Here is a 9156-nt window from a genome sequence, read left to right on the forward strand (position 1 = left end):
TCGACGTGATGAGTGTAAAGATATTACATCCATAGTTCTCAGCCCACCTGAGATTTGAATCACCTGAAGGTGTCTCCATGTGGGGACCCCTACCCGAGACCAATGTCATCAATAAGAGTATCAGGGAATGTGGCTTAGGCATCGCTATCTTTTAAAAGCTCCCCAAGTGTTTCTAATGTGTAGGTAGAGGTAAGGACAACCATAGTATTGAAAAAAAAAAAAAAAACAGAAGGAAGTAAAAGAAAAAGGAATGTAAAGAAAATTACAAAACAGACCTAAAAAGCTGTCCTTTTCCATTGTGTTCCTATGAGTTGGTCATGGGAATTCATCTCGGTGGTAGTCTGGATGGCAGCTGGGGACAGACGCTCCTATCCTCTGCCATGGGGGGGACAGAGAGCACCTGCTAACGTGGGCCAGGCTGCGGTCAATCTGGACCCACGGGGTTCTGAAAAGTTCGGGGAAACTAGAGGATCCGTTTAGACCACTCGAAATTTTATGTTACAGTTTCTCCCCGTGCTAGGTTTTCGCATTCGGTTGACTCTCTCTTAGGCCTGCCCATCCAAATAGCCAAAAGAAGTATGCAAATTACAGTCAGGCTACCATTTCTGAAATTCCTGGCTAATTCTAAGCGCCCCTCTTCCCTCCACATCCTCTGAAATGGACCAGAAGTTGCACCTTCTCGCTCTAAAAGGTCACATGGCTCAAGCGCATTGAAGAGCAGGCCAGTGACTTGAAGAGCCAGCGAGATCTCGCCTGGCCTGGTGCGTCACCTTTCTCCGCGGGTCCCTCCTTGCCTCCGCGGACCAGGCGACCCAGCTGCACTTCCTGCGAGCTGCCTTCAGGGGGCGCCGGTGCAGACCGGCCCGCCCTCCCACCCTACCCACTGCCTGCACCTCCCACACGCAAACTATCACTGTCACCCAAAGTCGCCTGTCGCCAAATGCTACGGTTAGGGATGAGGCTGACAATACAAGTGCCTGTGGGAAAGGATATGGGGCTTACATTCAGAGCAGGGAGTAAAGGATTGAGATGAAAGCTTTTCCCGAGCTGAGATCTGCTTAGGAGAGATGGGGTTGGCGGGGGGGGGGGGGGGGGGGGGGGGGGGCGGTAAGCGATGGGAAGAGTAGGAGAGGAACAGAAAGGAAAATATGTTGGCACTTGGTGACTGAAGGAGGGAGAGATGGGGTGCAGGGAGTGAGGGGAGGGTGTAGGAAGACAGGCTGGGGCGCGGACAAGTCTCCCCAACCCCACGCTCGCGCTGGCCAAGTCCCAGCCTGGATCCCAGGGGGCCGACCTCGGGGGCGCCTCCCGGCACCTCCTCGCCCCCTGGTCCCTGTGCTGGAATCTGCTCTGGCCAACCTGTGGCCTGTCCACGCTGAACGCGGCCTCTTGAAAAGTGGAGGGGGAAGAGGCTAGCCCCCAGCAGCGAACCCCATATATACCGAGAGGTAACTCGAAACCCCAGAGCTGGGCCAGGGGAGGAGGGGGAGGGGAGGGGGGGGGAGAGGTTTTTCCACTTCCATTCGCAACTGTCAGTCGGGTGATTAATGACCAACAGGTTTGGAATCGCCTTTATTGCCAGATCAGTATTGTTGCCGTGACAGCTAATGAGGTTGGACAGGCTTCTCCTCGCTGAGCTTTATGGGGCCGGCTCCCTCCCCCGCAGAGCTCACAAGCCCTGCCAGCTTTTGTGCGCTGGAATGTTCCAGCCCCACCAGCCCCACTTCATTCTTCCAATACCACCTCCCCCCAAGGCCCTGAATCACCATCTCGCCCAGAACCTGCCCCATCCACAAAGGAAGCTGGTACCAGCGGTTTCCTGCCCCCAGCCTGCTCAGAGAGACCCATCTGTTACACCTACTCCCGTAAGAGTCCTCTCCCCACCCCTGCAGGAGCTGGAGCCCTGGGATTGGGGGCACTCGTGGGAAAAAAAGGAAGGGAAGGGAACGAAAGCAAACCGTAGGGAGTTTAGGCTGAAGACAAGGGGAAGAGGCTCTAGATAATCTGACCAGCGACCTTCACTAGCCATTCTCCGGACAGCTGTAAAACCCAGCGACTGTGTTTGTTACCACTTGAGTCCAACAAATGTGTTGAGGAGCGAGGGAATGTAGGAAAGGAGGCTTAATAACAGTTACTAATGATTTTTAACCAACCACCTTAAGCCTAGTTACACAAAGCCAGGTTTCAGTGCAAAAACCAGCTTGCTCCAAGGTCTCTGGGTCAGGAAATACCAGCTTTGTTTTCTGCTCTCTTCCAAATAATCTTTACCTTTGTGCTGCTTCATATCTTGATACGGTTTAGCACGTGTTTGCCTGGGGTTTAATATTTGAAGGAGTCAGAGCAATGTAATAAGCAAACAGCTTAAAAGGCCCAGAAAGAACCCCCTCAGCTTAAAAATCTATTATTTTTCGACGTGATATAAATGTATTTTGCTTCTGTCAGAGCAATTTGCCAGTTTACTCTTATTAAACCAGGAGATGGCTTAGCAGAGTTCTTGATTTATGAAACACATACTAGATTCATTAAAACCTTAAAAGATTTAATACATTTTATCAGGACATTAAATCTGGGCAGGCTTTTTAAATCAAATACCTGCCATATTTCATCCCCCACACCCTGCGCACTTACTCAAGAACACTAAAATGTGAACTGACAAACATTATGGGTGTTTCAGGCCTGATTTCTAAGTGGCATTAAAGTCCTCCCCTCCAGGATTTACAGCCCGGCCTCTCCCCATGTCTGATCTTCTGAAGAACAAGTCATTGGAGGTCATTTCAGGAGGATGAGCTGAGATCTATATTCCAAACATATACACAAATGTTTCTGCCTCTCCTGTCCCACGGCCAGTGATTTTTATCCGCAAAGCTTCTCCAGGACCCACTAGCAATAACCTCCCCCCCATCCTCCATCTTCCTCCAGAACCCCTCCTGGGCTCTGCTTTCATTCATCCACACTCACAGCATCTACCCCATTCTCTACTCCCCTGGTTCCCTCAGCCCAAACAGCACGTACTGGATACATCATCCATCACACTTTGAGATGCCTGGAAAGCTTGCCGTCTCGTTCTCAATCCACCCCCCCCTTTTTTTTTTTTTTTATGGTACACGGGCCTCTCACTGTTGTGGCCTCTCCCATTGAGGAGCTCAGGCTCCGGACGCGCAGGCTCAGCAGCCATGGCTCTCGGGCCCAGCCGCTCCGCAGCACGTGAGATCTTCCCGGACCGGGACACGAACCCATGTCCCCTGCATCGGCAGGCGGATTCTCAACCACTGCGCCACCAGGGAAGCCCAATCCCCCCCCCCTTTTTTAAGTCTTGCTATACAACAGTGGTTCTCAGCTGGGGGCAACTTTGTCACCACACACACACACACACACACACACACACACACACACACACACCAGGGGACATTTGGCAATGTCTGGAGATGTATTTAGTTCTGACAACTGGCAGGGGAGGGGAAAGGATTGCCACTGGCATCAAGGGATAAAGGCCAGAGGTGCTACTAAACATCCTACAAAATGCACAGGACAGCCCGCAACAGCAGAGCAACAAACAAAAACAAAGAATTATCCAGCCTCAAATGTCATAGTGGAAAGGTTAAGAAACGCAGCTGTGGAACCTTAACAGGTGCAAGTGGTCTCCCCCTTCTTCTTCTGTGCTTTCATCACTTAGGATTGTGACGTACAGCTAGTAGATGGTCAATAAAATGTTTGCTGAGTTGAACTAAATTTCTCTCCTGATACGCTAACATTTTCCAAATTCACAAACAGAAGGAGGAAGTATGTTGCGTTGGCCGTCAGAGGGATCTGCCCTTGACCTTGAGGAAGTGACTTAGCCCTCTAACCTGCATGCCTTCATCTGTAAAATGGGGTGATAGTGAAACTATCCTCATGGATTATTATGAGGATCAAATGAGCTAATGTAATTTATTATGTTAGTCAACAAACACTTATGGAGTGTTGAGTATGTGCTAGGAATAATTTAGCACCCCTGGGGTGGGCGACACAAAGGTAAATAAAATGAAACCCCTGCCCTCCGGGAGCATATATTCTTTTCTTTTTTTGGTACGCAGGCCTCTCACTGTTGTGGCACCTCCCGTTGCGGAGCACAGGCTCCGGACGTGCAGACTCAGCGGCCATGGCTCACGGGCCCAGCCGCTCCGCAGCACGTGGGATCTTCCCGGACCGGGGCACGAACCCGTGTCCCCTGCATCGGCAGGCGGACCCTCAACCACTGCGCCACCAGGGAAGCCCTATTCTTAGGAGAAGTACTGACATGACATATAACCAGCTTATTTCAGTATGTTAGAGTGAGTGCCACACAGGAAGAAGGCTCAGGATACTATGGAAACAGAAAGGAGCAGCACTTAGAAGGGTCTTGAAGGATGAGTAAGAGTTGGTCTATGAAAACCCAAAAAGCAGGATAAAGGCTGGAGGGGTAGGTAGGGGATCACATCATTAAGAGATTTGAATTTTTTTTCGCTAGGAAGTCTATGATTGGGTTTTTAAGAACACATGGGGCACAGTGCGGAAGGTGCACTGATTTAAGCTACAAGGTGGAGTAAGAAGGTCACGAACATTAGATTCTTACAACAATCCAAGTGAGAAGTGATGAAGCCGGAACGAGGACAATGCACAGAGAAGAGGGTACAGGGTCAAGGAATAACCAGAACTTCATAGCTAAATGGATGGGGCAGATTCAGATAGAGGCAGAGCATCTGGCTTGGTTGGTTGAGTGCATGGTGATACCTTTAATGAAGGAGCGTGTTGGAGGGAAACCTCGAGTTCAGGCTGAGACACAATTGGTTGCCCTCCATCCAACATCTAATGAGATGCTGTGCTAGTCTGTAGCTCACGGCTATCAATATGCATTTGGGGGAGTTATCAACAACCCCATAACTAGAAGACTGAGAATACAAGAGACCTTCCCGAAGGAGAAGGGAAGAGCAGGGGTTCGAGGAGAGAGTTCTGGGGAATCAGTGAGGATGCACTCATGATGGAGACTACAGAAGGAACATTCTGACGTGGAGGAGGAAAACCAGGCGGGTATGGCAGAAAGGAGTCTATCAATGATATACAGAGATGTATGGATATATACACACAGACAAAATGCCATACAATCTTTTTTATAATTCCTAATATTGTTATGGATTCAAGTGAAGGGGCATCCCAGGCAAACCAAACCAAGCCATACCTCACACCACCAGGCCCCCTGGCATAGCTTCCCAGGGTAGCTGACTGCTTCCTCATCACTCCCCAAATGCAGTGTGGACCTTGACCAAGCCCCCTCTCTGAAGACTTCCTCCCCTTTGCCCTCTGTTTTTCCATGAATGAAATAAAAGGGTTGGATCAAAATCACAGCCAACAGTGTATACGTCCATCAACAGCTGAGTAGGTGAAAAAAATTGTTGTACAGCTGTACAATGGAATATTACACAGCAATGAAAAGGAATGGACTCTATTCAACAACATAGACGACTCTCCAAATAATCATTCTGGGTAAAAACATAAAAACCAGACAACCCCCTCGCCCCAAAAGAGTACATACTGCATGATTCCATTTATATAAAATTCTACAAATGCAAAGTAAGCTAGAATGACAAGCAGACAAGTTGTTGCTTGGGAATTAGGGAGTGGGGGTCACAGAGAGAACTGGGAGGGAAAGATTACACGGGGGCATGAGGAAGATTGGGGGCATGATGCATGTGTTTGTTATCTCGACTGTGGTCATGGCTTCACAGATATATATGGATGGCAAAACTTATCAAATTGTGCACTTTATGTGCTTTTTATTGTATGTCAATTATTCCTCAACAAAGCTGTACAAACATATAAATCACAAAATGATCTCTAGGGGACTTCCAACTGATTTCCAACTCAATTTTGTTTTCATGATCCCTCTTTTATCCCTTTACAGAACTCTCTTCAAGAAACATCATTAGCCCCAAGTAAATATCCTTGTGTTGTTACAAGCCACCAGTCCTAGGTTTGCCAGCTGGAAAAATTCTGAGTAACCCTCAATAATTAAGGATACAGTTCTTCACTTCTCTTCCCCACAAGCTCACCAAAATCTTACTGGGATCAAATGTCCTAAAAGATGACCTCTATTCCCTGTGTAGGGCATTAAGTAAAGACGAAAAATCAAAATCAAACAAAAACTTTTTCCACCAACTTCCACTCTTGTGATATAAATGAACTGAAGCCAAAGATTTTAAGAGTTGCCTGACTCCTTTGGGGCTAACCTGGTTATTGATGAAAAGGGCTCTCAATGTGAAAGAAGGGGTCTCTTCCAGCGTTGGAGTGACACCCTCGCCAACAATTAGTTTGTTGGATAAACAGCAATCCAGAGGTTGGGAGATGTGGATGGCTGTGGGGGAAATTTTTTTTTTTTTAATCCTGTTTCAACTTCCAACTGCAAAATGAACCAGCCCAATTTAAAGTTTCACAACTTCTGACCACTGATCTACATTCCCGAAAGGTTACGTATGAAATAAATGTGGTAAGTGTGTGTGTATGTGTTTTAAGTTGCATCATTATTCTCTAATTCATTTACTATAATGAAGAAAGAGACTTGGGTCATTTGAATTCTGCCTTGGCAACTTACAAGCTTTGTGATCTTGGACAATCCCTTGACTTCCGTAAGCTTCAACTTCCTCCCTAAAATGGAGTTGAACTCAAAGAGCTGAGGTGAAAATTCTACAAAATGAGAAAGGCACAGGGCCTGGTACGTGGAAAACATTCAGTAATGCTTTATGAAATCTGTATTGTAAATATCTACGGGGGTGTTGTTTTGGAGTCCCTCATCTCTTCCTCTGATAAGCCCTCATCTGGTTACGACTCAAAACCACATAACTTACAGCTCATTGTTCTCTCACCTTCCGTTACATTAATAATTGGAATCCACAAAAGGGCAAGACCACATTAATGGAATTCCCTATTTAAAACAGCAACAGCTAAAGCTTATTGAACACTTAAAATGTGCCAAACATTGTTGCATGTGATTTTCTTGGTTTGTCACTTAATCTTTGCAACAGTCCTATAAAGTTCATACCATGGCCCCCATTTTACAGATGAAGAAACTGAGGCACAGATAAAGTCTTTTTCCCAAGGTCACACAGCTAATAAGAGGCTGGGTGGCCCAGGTGGTGGCCCAGGATTTAAATCCATGCAATCTGACCATGGGGTATCTGCACTTAAGCACTACTCTCTACTGCAAGCTTTTTTATAAATTTATTTTATTTTTGGCTGTGTTGGGTCTTCATTGCTGTGCGCGGGCTTTCTCTAGTTGCAGGGAGCGGGGGCTATTCTTCGTTGCGGTGCACGGGCTTCTCATTGCGGTGGCTTCTCTTGTTGCAGAGCACGGGCTCTATGTGCACAGGCTTCAGTAGTTGTGGTGCACGGGCTTAGCTGCTCCGCGGCATGTGGGATCTTCCCGGACCAGGGCTCGAACCCGTGTGCCCTGCATTGGCAGGCGGATTCCTAACCACTGCGCCACAAGGAAAGCCCTGCAAGTTTTTTTTTTTTTAATGGATTTTAAAACACATTTGTTTGCCTTTTGTTAAACAAATCATCACAGACTTACCTCCTGGGTAATTTTGGAATATTGAGTCATAAAAATCACGGGTCTCTTAAGGAAAGAGTTTTCAGAAATGTTAGATTATCATTTCGTTATGGCTGTAGGCAGGGCCATAACTAAACAACAGACACCTGGTAAAAAGCCTCCTGAGAACGAAATCCCACCACTTCCGTTCATAGTTCATTTCATAGTTTAATAGGAAATTCTTAAATGACAACTAATTTAATTCCTTTATCTGCACGCTAAGCCTCATTCCTTGGGCTGATAAACCCCAGTATTTCCATTTCTCTTATTCATTCACTCAACTATTGAGTAAACATTTACTAAGTGTGAACTATTAAAGAAATCTTTATTAAGTGTGTCAGGCCCAGTTCTATCACTGAACATGGGGAGAAAAAGCTCTCACGTTCTGATAGGATCAATCAGGAAACTGGCCAAGTTTGTGTGCCCATGCGTGTGTTGGGGGAGGGGGAGATTTGCAGTGACGGGGTGGGGAGAGGAGAAACCCTCTTTTATGGAGGTGGGCACAGAGCTCCCCGGCAGCGCCCACTTGTGGCCTTAACATATAATGAAACATCTCAACACAAACTCACCCAGAGCAAACCCCCAGGAGATGGGGAGGGGGCTGGAAATGGGTCAGTTCCATGCCTGGAAAACCTACACTTTCCTTTTCCAGTGTCCTCCGTCTGTCCAGCACCACCAGCTTGCCATCTTCCCTGTGTAAACGCTTTCCAAGTACCGAAGGCTGTAATTAAGTGGACTGTCTTCTGCGAACACAGTAACTAAAGTGGCTGAATTAGAAATGCCCTAGTGTGATGCTGCGGACCAGTGAAGGCTGCGGACTGGGAGACACGAGGTCTGGATGCTGGTTCTCGGCCACCGTGTGCGATCTGTTTTTACTGGACACCTAAGGGCCCGGGATCCTGAGGAAGACGCAGTCCCCGCCCTCAGGGAACTTACAGTCTAGCGGGGAGACACTGACAAGCACAAGCCCCTGTGCGGAGCGGCACCCGTTACAAGGCAGTTAAACTCCTGACGTTAAGGAAGAGCAAAGCAGGCTTTCATCCACTGCTACCCTCGCACCTCACTGAACCTAGATTTTGTTCACTAAAATTGAGATAATTCCTTCTTAATCTACTTTACGGTGCTGTAGGGACCTCAAAGGCCAAAGCTCCTAGAAAAGCATAAAGGGCAATTCAAAGTAGAGACTGTTGATCAGCTACGTAACGGTGCTAATCTGCACATTTAAAGGATGTTTCATTCAGCGGTGCTACAGGAGAGCGGAACAGAGAGCTAGAAGGCTTGCAAGTCGCTTGGTACCTGCTCCGAAAAAAAGCAAAACAAAACAAATAAACAAACAAAAATACAGACTTGACCTAACGTGGAGGGGAATCCGGAGCAAACTCCAAAGTCAAAACCTCGGAAAGTGACACGTCGATCTGAGCACCCGCCGCCACTCGCCTATTCCCTGGGGTCACTCTCCAGGCGCCCGCGCCACCCCCACCCCGGAAATCCCAGACCGCGGTCCTGACCGCCCGGACCGAGTCGCGGGCGCCTCCTGGCGGCCACCCGCAGCCACC

This window comes from Kogia breviceps, chromosome 20, assembly GCF_026419965.1.
Source record: "Kogia breviceps isolate mKogBre1 chromosome 20, mKogBre1 haplotype 1, whole genome shotgun sequence".
Lineage (NCBI taxonomy): Eukaryota > Metazoa > Chordata > Mammalia > Artiodactyla > Physeteridae > Kogia > Kogia breviceps.